The sequence below is a fragment of the Morone saxatilis genome, unplaced genomic scaffold (genome assembly GCF_004916995.1).
Source record: "Morone saxatilis isolate NCDOM2014 unplaced genomic scaffold, NCSU_SB_2.0 Contig23, whole genome shotgun sequence".
Classification (NCBI taxonomy): domain Eukaryota; kingdom Metazoa; phylum Chordata; class Actinopteri; family Moronidae; genus Morone; species Morone saxatilis.
In genome coordinates, this window is record NW_023339796.1 from 4,063,266 (window position 1) to 4,075,622 (window position 12,357).

General features: G+C 38.5%; 1 long non-coding RNA gene across 1 annotated transcript in view; it reads left to right on the forward strand.

The window, feature by feature from the left end:
* The window catches only part of LOC118335214, a 15,686-nt gene extending 3,366 nt beyond the window's left edge, over positions 1–12,320 (forward strand). Inside the window, exons 2-3 of the long non-coding RNA XR_004797048.1 lie at positions 8,986–9,088; positions 10,697–12,320. This is a non-coding gene — a long non-coding RNA (uncharacterized LOC118335214). The remainder of the gene's footprint in view (positions 1–8,985; positions 9,089–10,696) is intronic.
* The last annotated feature ends 37 nt before the right edge of the window (positions 12,321–12,357 follow it).

Consider the following 12,357-nt stretch of genomic DNA (forward strand, 5'->3'; position numbering starts at 1 on the left):
CCCAGCAGTATATAAAGTGATTAATAATTACTCTACATTAAGAATGATGCAGCTTACACATTAATGCGTCACTAATTATAATAATAATAAGTAATATAATACATATAAAATGAGACATTCTGTATAATGAGTAGTTTTTAGTACTTTATATGTTCATGCTAATACCTAAATACTTTTACTTTAGTAGGAGTTTGAATGCAGACTTTCAGTTTACTGCTAGCAGAGTATTTTTAAACTGTGGTATCGCTACTTTTACTCGAGTAAAGATCTTAATACTTCTTCCATCTCTGCAATATCACACTGTGAAAATACCCTGTTACAAGTGAAAAGTCCTGAACTGAAAATACAGTAAAACTACTTAATGTCAATTTAAACAAACCCTGTTTATATACTATCATTAGTTTATTATTACTGATTCATTAATGTGTAAGTAGCATCTTACTGTTGAAATGTAGTAGACTGGAGATATAAAGTAAAATGACAATAGTCAGATGAGTTCCACAATTTTGTGCTTAATTACAGTACTTGAGTACTTGAGTAAATGTACTTTCCACCACTTTTAGGTTTTGTATCAGTGCATCAGAGACAAAATAAATCTAAACCATCAAAATATACTAATTTTGTTTTATTTTTTATGTTTTAAGGCTTAAAATAACTCTCTTAAACAAGAAAGACATCCTGTAATTAACAGAATACGATCGCATTGATCACCAAGTTTCAATATTTCACAGTTGTCAGTTGTTCTATTTAATGTTTTTTACGTCAAAATGGGCGAAAATAAACCAAACACCAAACAATGAGAGAGACTGTAACTCAGTCTTTGTTACAAGATATATAATGGAAAACTTTGTTATGAATTGGCGCTATACAAATAAAATTGAATTTAAATTGAATTTAATTGAAAACTTTGACTGAAAATAGTCCCTGACTAGGACCAACCAGCAGACTGTTTAGATGATAAGCTGTTGCCTTTTTGAATTTAACAAACTACTTTCTGTATCCATATTCATTCATGATTTTCTCCATTAATTATCAAAGTGTAGTCCCATTTGTAAGGGAAGAAAAGCATGTTTTGTATGTAAAATATAGCAGTTGTTGCTTATTTGTTTACCGTAAACACACCGGATCTCCACACTGACACACTGATGATTTATTGATGTTAAAATGCAATATGTTAAAGGAAAACCCGAGCCCAAAGATACATTCCCACACAAACATTGAGCACTGGTTTTTTGTCCTCAGCGGGGACAGAAGTTCAATGACAGTTCACAGCAGGTCAGGGGAGTGGCCTTCACGGTCTTGTCGAGCTATTCTTGTACCTGCCCATGATCAAGTTTCCAGTTCAGACACACCAGGTGCTGCTGCGAGCCTCTCACAGCCAACACGACTCCTCTGGATATCCTGACACTGTGCTGAGGACAGGGGGATGACATTAAACTGCAGAGGCTTAACAGCGGGGCAGAAAGCTCAATACTATATTTGGGTTTTTTTAAATGTGCTTCATCGTTGGCGGAGGTATTCAGCTTCCTGACTCAGTAGTGACAACATGAATGAGCTCAGGTTGAAGAAAATGAATTACTCAGATCTTTTACTGTGAAAAACTACAGCACGACAACTAATCAATTACCGTAAAACTATTAATACAAGCAGTCCCAAATAAACGGGTCTCCATTAGAGGCCTGGTCTGGATTTTATAGAAGTTCCTTGGATGTATAAATCCTCTTAAAGTCGTCCACTTGAGCAAGTTTTAAGCTGCTTAACATCAACTACATAAATATAAAGGTTTATTAATTTAGATTTACCAGCATGGTAAACAAGGGAGACAAAAAAAAGTGCTGACTCCCAACATCTGAAGTGGTCATAAAGTCTGTGTCCATTCCTAGATTATTTATATCGTTAGTCCGTAAGGGTCCACTGCTCAAAAGAATAAAGTGCTTCATTAAAATTAATCAAAATTGTGAATATTATCATTGCTCACTGTCTGTATTCTGGATGCCGTAAATCTTCAGCTGCCATAAAACGAAGTTCACGTTCAAGTCTCATGGCGGCGGCACAGAGAAAAAAGTTCTACCTGAAATTCAAGTTGTTAGTTTTTGCCTTTGTTGCTCAAAAACATAAAAGAAAAAAACTGATCAGAATAGTATTGATTAGTGGATAAAATGCCAATTGAATACAGATCGCCCTCCAAGCGTAGGAGCAGCTACAGTGGCCCAACTGCGGTTTGTCCGTTACTCTAGAAACATGATGGTTCAACATGAATATAGAAGAGGACTCACTGCCTCTGTGGAAAACTGCTCATTCTAAGGTATCAAAAAAACATAACCATCGTTATTTTCAAGTGATTACACGGTAATGAAAGCCCACTTTATTTATTATTTATTTATTATTATTTTCCCCTATCTGCCCACAGATCATCCTAAACGTTACACACCTAAAATAATTAATATATAAACCCATCATAATATTAATTGTTTGTTACAGCAATAATATATTTACATTTGAAGATGACTGTAAGGTTGTGAGTGGCATTGTATTGTATTGTAAAATGCAGCCACAATACAACTGCCAGTCTCTTCCCTCGTCACCTACACACATCATTTTGGTAGAATAATGATGAAACTGATGCCCATCAGTTTGCAGTTAGCTCCCCCACAACACAACCAGCCCTCCACCCCCACCCCCACCACTACTACCACATCAGTAATGCTTTAATTGAATCTCCCACTGGCAGGATATGAAGGGCTAAAGAGTCCTCTCCTATCTGGGGAGTCCTGCCCCTGCTACATCACAACGTCTCTACAGGCAACTGCTGTCCTGCTGCCTGTGATGTGAAAGAGGAAATGGATGCCATTATTCAATGCTAATTTGGTATTGACATGAATATTGGGCTCAGAGGGCTTTGGGGTTTTTTTTCCCCTCTTTAGTAAATTCATTTGTATTTCTGCTGAAAAACCTTCTGAATGAGCACTCAGCCAATAGACTATGAGTATTGTTCTTTGAAGAAGAGGTGAACCCTCGGGCTAAATGGCTTTTTATTCCTTCCTCAGCAGTTTCCTTTGTCATGCATCAGAGTGAAGCTATGGATCTGACTGAGATATATAAAGGGATTTTAACCCCTAAACCTATTAGTGTTAGTACCTAGCTGTAACCATTTTCCAGTATTTACACAGGATGACACTGCAGTGATATATATGATATAGTTTAAAAATAAAGAATTGATGTCATTTTCATTGCAGCTATTTTAAATGAGGTGAAACTACATGTTGTTTTGTGCCTATACTTCATGCAGGTACTTTATGCATACAGGTTATTATTTCACAGATCTGATACTGATTGTTTTTTTATCTGCCGCTGTTATGTTTAAGGTTTGAATAGGTTTAGGCACAAAACTTAAATTAGAGAAAGATTGCAGTCTGCAAACTTCTTCTTTTTTATTTTTTCTGGTGTGGACAGTCTCATTGAAACAGGTATTAAAAACCCACTACTAACTAACCCTAACCCACTCCCCCCACAACCTTATTGCGTTGGATTGGGTTTAAACTTAAACTCCTAAAGCTCTTTTGTCATTTCATTCATTGTGCCATCAGCCAAAAGTATTTAATGATTATCACATCTTGTCCCGCTTTTCACAGACGACCAGCTTTCACCCTTTCGTTCTTTCTGGCGTTACCCGGCCGTAAGAGTCCACAGCCATAACAAAAGCTCTGTGAGGCTGTAATTACTAGACACAGTGGTGCTTTGAGCGAAATGCTAATATTAGCATTCTAGCAGGCTTACAATGAGAATGCTAACATGTTGATGTTAAAGGACCAGCGTGTAGGATTTAAAAGGCATCTAACAGTGTAGCTGCAGATCGCAACTCACTCGCTTTATCTTCCCCTTCAAAGCGCAAAGGAGAAACTACGGTGGCAGTGATACACGCAAACGTCCCTATCTAGAGCCAGTCTTTGGTTTGTCAACAAAAACACAACAATTCCTACATTTAGGTGATTATATACTAAAATGAAAACTTATTATATTATATTATATATTGATATTCTGTTTCTTCCAATAGAGCATCCTAAATGTTAAACACTGGACAACATAATAGCGTGTTAGCGTGTAAACATTTTGTAATTAGCATTAAACACAATGTACAGCTGAGACTGTTGATTTATTTTGTTGGCATTTGGTCATCAAGCAAAATATTGAACAAATTGAAATTGGATTCATCGTCTGGGGACCATGAATAACCGTAGAAAAATTATTGGAAATCCTTCCAATAGTTGTATTTGAGTATTTAAGTCTGGACCCACTGACCGACATTGCCACCCATTCAGCCATGGAGCCAAATTCATTCAGCTGTTTAAGTGTTTCCCCAAAATAAAAATAAAAAAGCTATGCTAAGACAGATTTCACAGTTTTCAAGTAGCCTGATGCTGTGAATACAATATGTAAATTTCAGGTTTCTTAACCTAAATATATGTTCAGGTAAATAGTTGAATAAGGTCAAAAGATCCAATTGGACAAAAGTTGAGGAGCACTTTTCAAATGCTAATACAATGCAAATGTTAAATGCTTACATCAACAGACCAGTGTTACATCTGTAATAAACCTACATTGGTGCCTTTGATCCCACAACTTACACCAATCTTTCATATTCTGATGTATCTCTTGTTTTCATTTTAATATCATGTAATGGTCCTCATAAATGTGGCCTTTGAAGCAGGTATTTTCTCTCAGGCTAAATGCCTCTTAGTTCCTTCCTCAGTGTTCTGTTTTAATGTTTGTCAGGTGGCAGGTTTGCGTGAAGCATCTGAGTGAGAAGTGGGGACAAAGGTACAGTATAGCTCTGTCTCTGATATGTTAATCAGCCCCAAACATGTAACATTTCCTCTGAATAAATCAATTAACTTCAGCTCTACTGTTCTCTAGTTCAGCACCATAAAGGGGGCTCTGTGGCCAACAGATGAATAATGTAATTTTGTGTCAGAATGAGTAATGCGGGCACAAATCACTTGTCTGGATGAGTGGATGGGGAGTTTATAATGGCGAGTCCTCACGTTGGGTTTATAAGGCAGGAGGAGAGAGAGATAATTCATCCTCTCTCTCCGTCATTCTCTCATTAATGATGTGCTGTAAATGCTGTGTAGCTGCATGGCATTATAAATAAAGAGAAGGGTATGAACCTGGAGAAAAGGAAACTATCTGCTGCGAAGTGTTTACTTTATGACTAGGTTAATTAAAGAGTTAGTTTTGAAACCCCAGTTCAGTTTTAACCTAGCATGTAAATGTGCTCACACACTGATATGGCTATAATTATTCTTTAAGGTGACTCTTTAATCCATCTATTACAGTAAGGACAACCTTGGGTATTTCCAAAACATGTTTATGGGGTTTTCTATCATGCGAGGTACTGTTTTATTGATTACTCATTGATTGAGACAGTTCGACCTGAGCTTTAGATTTTCATTTGATCCTGTTACCTGAGATAAGAGCTGTGTTTGACAGGACAAAGTCTGGAGGGGTGTTTTAGCTGTGGACAGGTAATCCTGGGGTCAGTTGGCTGACCACTCTCTCAGGTGTGTGTGTGTGTGTGTGTGTGTTTACTATTCTGCTTGTCTGTGTGATAACAGTCGAAACAGGAAAGCAGGTAATAGGTAAAGGGATGAGGTGGACATGTTAGCTTATTCAAATGAATAAATTATGTAAAAATATTTATTTTAAAACATCTGTTTGACACAATGAAGCTAACTACAAATACTTATTTAAACTGAATGAACCAATATCCTTGAATTCAACTCTGCAGATCGATGGAGCTTTTAAGCCTCATTTAGATCACTGGTTTCATGTTACAGCACACACATTCACTCTATCGTTCGGTCTCAGCCATTCTTATCAACAATTATAGTCATTTCTAGCAAAAAAAGCTCAGATAATGCATGTTATATAGATTGTGATTATGAGCAGCAGAGTGGGGAAAACTGCTGTAAGTCGGAGATATCTAGAAAGTCTGAGTTCTGTGTCAACAAACTGCGGGCAAATTTGCTACAAAGCCATCATTGCTCATAAAATTCAATATAAGCTCTAATACAGATATAATACAAATCGGCTGAAGCTGGGGGTAGGCAACCTGCAGCTATGGAGCCACATGCAGCTCTTGAGCTCCTCTCTGGTGGCTCCCTGTGGCATTGACAAAAAATAATTTGGAAATGAATAACAGTTCTCATCTATCATAGTTGTAGGGCTAAAGTACTTCTTACATTCTCCAGATCTAATTAATGAGTACCCATTACACACCAAATCAAAAAATTGTTGAACTTTTCATCAGCTAAAACGTGCGTCCTGACATGACGCCTTTTTGCCAAATCTCAATTACGGTGTCTACTATCCTTGAGTCTCCTTAGCTAAGTTAGCTCTATGGTTTCCAGATCCCAAGTCTTAGAGGAAAATAGAGAATTTAATAGTACATGTACAGATTTGTTTACTTTCACCACCAACACTGCTGGCTTACCGGTATGTTTGAGCTGATATATGTGTTATAGTGTACACTGTTTGTGTCTTATGTTAGTTGTATAAAAAAAAAAACTGCCTAGTATCTAGGCAAAATCAAATGTTTTCCTTAGGGAGGGTTTCATGTCCTTCCCATTCTCTTGGCAAGGTATAAATGCAATATCAACTTATACTGTAGTCTTCCTGGACAGCACCAAACAGCAGATTTACAATGTTAGCAACTAGCTCATGAGCATATGCTAGCATCTAATACCTACCTTTGCCATGTGGACAGAAACCTAACTTGCAGGCTGCATGTCTGCTGGTTAGGGAGCAACTACTACTAATACCACTACTCAAACACACCCTCCAAAATGAATCAACACCTCACTCTGAATGACACAGTAACACCCTCACCCACCTTCTTCTCTCTGCACAATATTCATTTCCTGTGCAGCGACCATCAACCTCCTCACATCACACTAGTGATCAATAGAAGCATGTCCAGTTCAGGTGATGTGTGCAGCGATAACGTGGCCTGTTCCTCCCAGCAGTGATAAGAGTGAGCCTTTATTGGCCAGTGTAATGAGTCACATGCAGAAACAGGAGCGACTGATGTCATTTTGCATCACTTCATCTCCACTGGGACCAGACACTGTGTGCTTGTGAGTGTGTGTGCATGTCTGTGAGAGTGTGCTCCACATTTATACATGCATAGATGTGTGTGATAGCGTGTTTTTATTGCATGCCTGTGCCTGTGTGTGTGTGTGTGTGTAACTCAGTGCTCGTCCTGAGGCGCTGCCTGCTGTTCAAGCCCATACCTGGAGGCTGACCTCATTTGTTGCAGCGCTACAACTCCGGACACATGGAAGTCACATGACTAAGCCCTCCCAGCTCCATATGGAACAAAAGCCTCCTTCTTACAGCCCCTGCTGACCTTATTATCAAAGTGTCCATTTTACAGAACACTCTACTTCCTCTAGTGGCAGTGATCCTTAACCTTTTTGCCTTATGACCCCTTAACATTAAGCAGTGGCCACTTATGACCCCTCATCACATAAAATAAGATAAAGTCATTGATAGGTAAAGCGATCTGGTATTCCACAAGAAGAAAGCTAGCAAGACGGGAAAACTAGAAAACAAATGATAAAATGTTGTGTTTTGTCTTTTTTGTGACCCATGATCATCTAATAATAAACCCCTCATTCTGATTTAGTTGTGCCTTGAAGGGTCCAGGCCCCAGGTTGGGAACCAGTGCTCTACTGTTACTTTACAACAGTTTTTGTTGTTGAATCCCAATTTTAGGATTAACTACAATAAGGGAATTTAGATAACCTAGTTTTAGCTGGAGTCACATTTTAGAGTCTTTGCTGGAATCTCACAACAGTGAAGTGAAACTTTCACAGACTGTCACAGCATCAAAGAAAGCTTATTATTATCTGCACCGAGCCAACCTGCTGTGCTCCTGACATCACCCAATCTGTTATACTGTTTATTCACCTTTGGCCTAAGGTGTTCTGGTACCAAGTTCACTTATGAATGCTTGAACATGGTGTTTGTTATGGCAAATCCATGATTAGCTGAGCCATCGTTGCCCACTTGAGCTTTGAAGTCCCAGAGCAGAACTATAGAGTCCCTAGGTGGCATTTTTGGCCCCAAAAAAACATATTTAAATCTTATAAAAGTAACTTTTTGTTAATGTTTATTTATTTATTTTTTTTGCCTAGTTAGCAATACTAGTAGCCACGGCTTTTGAGGTTTGGCAAAATATAGAGGAAAGGTGCCAGCTGATGATGCACATTTTAGTTGAGGAAACATTAAAACAATCACCTACAACAATAAATGAAAATGGACATTTTAAAAATAACCGTTATTCATTTCAGTATAATTTTTTGTCAAAGCCACAGGGAGCCACTGGGGAGGGGCTAAAGAGCTCTGGAGCTGCAGGTTGCCTAACCCTGCTGTGGCTCTTCAATGCTGAACCACAGACTGAGACCTGATCCCTGCAGTCAGTCCCACAGGTCACATATCAGTGTTTGGCTGTGTGACACATAATCATTTCAGGTGGCGCATCTTATTTCCAATCATATTGTATTCTCTTCATCCACTCCAAATGTAGCATTTAATATATCCATTGATTGATACACACACAGACACCTGTGTCAGCATTTTAATCACGCCTTGTGTGTGTTAGAAGCATTGCTGCAGATTCACTACAGTGAGCTTGTGCTACCTTTGAGTATAAGCCCAGTGGGCATACGCGTGGGAAGATGAAATATTCTTGGCACACGGGCATGCAAATTGCATTGAATTAAAACACCCACTATAGCCAAATGTATGCACACCTATGAAATTTTCTATGCATAAGTGCAGGTTTATGTAATAGGCGTTACTGAAGCAGAATTATGGCTCTACAAGCCTTAAAGCTGTGAAAGCTTTATTGCTGATGCATTCTGTGTTTCTGTGTATGCGTTTCTATACTATGGATCTTCCTATTCCTGTTTTTTATTGCAGAATCCAGCAGGATGATATGATATCTTTCCTAACCCATCCCCTGTGGTCTCCATCCCATCAGCGATGACCTCACCCTGCCTTAGCCCCAGTGTCTGAGTGGAGGGTAAGTCATTGCTAAGACGTCCCCATGACTCATCCCAGTTGACATTATTCAAGATGAAAGTCAGACTTGCTGCTTGTCATGATTTCACTAATAACTGGAGGGTAAAGAAAAGAAAAGAGTTCAAAGAAAGGAAAGAAACACCTCATATTATTAATGAAGTGAGCAGGAGTGATGAGAACACTATAAACTCACATGATGCAAGATTAATGAATGTCACGTGTTTGTAATTTTGCACATGATCGTTTAAAAGGCAAAAGAATATTGCTTTCGGCAACTGAAAGTACAACACTGACATATTATCACCTTAAGTTAAGTTAATATGGTGGACGTGTTAGCAAACAATTGTCTGTTCACATCATGCAGATATGCCTCAGTATGTTCACCACATAAAACTTCTCTCTGTCTGCCGCTTCATGCTGGACAGGCACCTTTAAGAGTTTTACAACTTTTAGTTCTTTCAGCTAAATTCTTACATGCTCACATTGGCAACTTGCTGATGCAGGTAGGCTATGTCGGCCATGTTCATCATCTTAGTATTGCATGTTAGCATGCTAATATTTTCTAATTAGAAACCCAAAAACCCCAACTACAGCTCAGGCTAATGGTAGTTCTGCAGGTATTTGATGATAAAAGGGATCACCAAAGTAATTAGGATACATCTGCAGGGAACCATGAATGTCTTTACCGGATTTCATGGCAATCCATCCAATAGTTACACAAGAAATTATATATTTCGACAAGGGAAATGACAAAGAAAAAATACACAAATCATTCAAGAATGGAAAAGAGGAACATTTTGAGCTAGAATATGTGCCTCTATCCTGTTCATCTCACTACAAACAGACACATGGGGGTTTTCTTTGACATTCCCTTCACCACAACCCACTTCAGAGAGAGATCCGGTCATTTCCATTATGTCTACCCATTAGCTCCTGATGGGTACCTGTACATACACATAAACACACTTAAATTGCTGCATTTCAACCCGCCGAGCACCATTGTTCATCATACAGGTAACACCAAAACATCACCCCCACTCAGCCTCACCCTGTCATCATCCTCAGATCAGCAGAAACCATCTACTCTCCACTCCTCACTGTTTTGACACTAATTGCACTTTGTCGAGATCAAACTGCCTCGTTTTCTCTGCTCACCCCGAAATTCACTCTGACACTTGACAGTCACTGAAAGGGGTCTCACACATCAGACAGGTATCTAGTACGATGTGATAAAAGCCAAATTTAATATTCAAACCTCTTTTTTTTCTCCAACCTGCCATCCTCAACCTCCTCTCATCTCCTCGACTTCAGAGTCACACTTTAATCTGCCAGGGTAACGGTGGAAAGATTCTGTCTGCTCTGTTTGATGTACTTCATGGCATGTTGTGCATGATTACTGATGAAGATTTCCTCTCCCAAAACCAGTCTGTAAATCTAAAATAAAGAGGAACAGGGTTATAAAATACATCAATCATAAATATCTGTTCCCTATCATCATTTGAAAAACAGACTTTAGATATTTTTTGTTGTTTTAGATGTCAGATGCATCAATCGGTGTGAAAGAAGCAACAACTATTTTAAACATATACTATATCATTTCTGCCACTAGGGGGTCTCTCACATCAAAACAATGACAAAAGATGAAGATTGATGACCTTGTGAAGTAGCATAGGATCATAGGACTTGTTGTCTTCACCACCATTACAGTCAGCTTCTCTCAGTTGGGATTCCTCTAGTGTTCATCGTTCAGGAGGTTTCTATCCATACAGATGTCTCCTCCTCTCCAAAACTAATGGACACAGTGATTCAAACAGGTAAAACAGTGACTAAAGCAGTTTCACCTTAAAAATGTGTGTTTCTCTGACGCTGTTAGGCAGACAAAGGATATCCTCGAGGGGCGGCGAGCTGAGCTCTTAAGATACAGACATCTGATGACTAAAATCCTTAATCCAGTTAAAATATTTAGTTAAAAACCACCAAGATTAAAAAAAATATCTTAAGAATGTGGCTTAAAAGTGGATAAAGTCAATTTCTGGCAGACAACCACAACGCATGTGTGAATGACGCCATTGACAGGCAAGTGGTGAAACGCACTGTTATGTGACCCAAACTCACAGATGTTGATCAAGGTCTTTGTGAAATATGTTAGACGCTGATGTATTGCTTTGGTCATCATGTATTTAGAAGTGTTTGCTCACATTCTATTAGTATGTGTTCATATATACAGTATGGGATTTTGAGAGTTACAGTAGAGTTTGAAAATATTTTGTGTAATTATTTGATTTCACTGAAAATACATGACTATAGTAAAAACTTACAGTACTTTAATAAATAGAATATGATAAATTAAACGTGCAAATTATGAAGTTGCTCAAAGGAAACACTCAGGCTCAGGCAAAATTATAGCATTATAGCAAATGTAAACCATGCAAACATCCATATTCCTCTTTATTTCTTCCTCCCCCCTCTCTTTGTTTTCTCTCATATAAACACCCAGCAGCTCTTCTCCAGCTACAGTCTTGACCCACGTGTAAACAACACTATAAGAACAACCACTTATAATAGATAATTGACCCACAACAAGGCCAGCCACTCATCTCTGTGCCTGCAGGACGTCTCCTGCCTGCTCCTCTCTGCCTACCTTGCCAGGAGCACTGGTAACACCTAGAACAGGGGAAGTGCATAAAAGATTAAATTATGAATGGAGATCCAGCGAGGCAGAAGGAAATGGTTGTGATAATAGCATGACAGCATATTTAATTTGCAGATAATTGCACTTTGGGGGCTTTTAAGGGGCTCATCTAACACTGGCATTTTTAATGAAATGGGCGAATCATGACTGTTGTCACCTTACAGCCTCTAAAGAAATTCAAGCTAGATTAAAAAGAGCAACAACATAAAGGAAAAGTGACTGAATGGCTGTTTTAATGATTCACATTGTCATTTGAAAATGGAAACCAGGCCTTTGCACTGCCACTGTTGCATTAGAGTACTCTGACTTCAGAATTATGAGAGGTATGTTTTACTATTTCCATTTGGTGAACTTGTATTTTGTAGCAAAACAATTAGTATTTTTTACACACATGCATCCGTGGATTTGGGGTCGCAGAATAGATAAAAGCTTTTCTGACTTGTGTGCTTGTAGAAAATATTTTATCTTGTCACACAAACACAGTTTTTAAGTCTGGCAGCCTGTCAAATCCTGTCCTAAATACCGTGCTGTACATCTTAAAATGTAATCCTCACATTTTTGCTATAATTGCCTTAGTG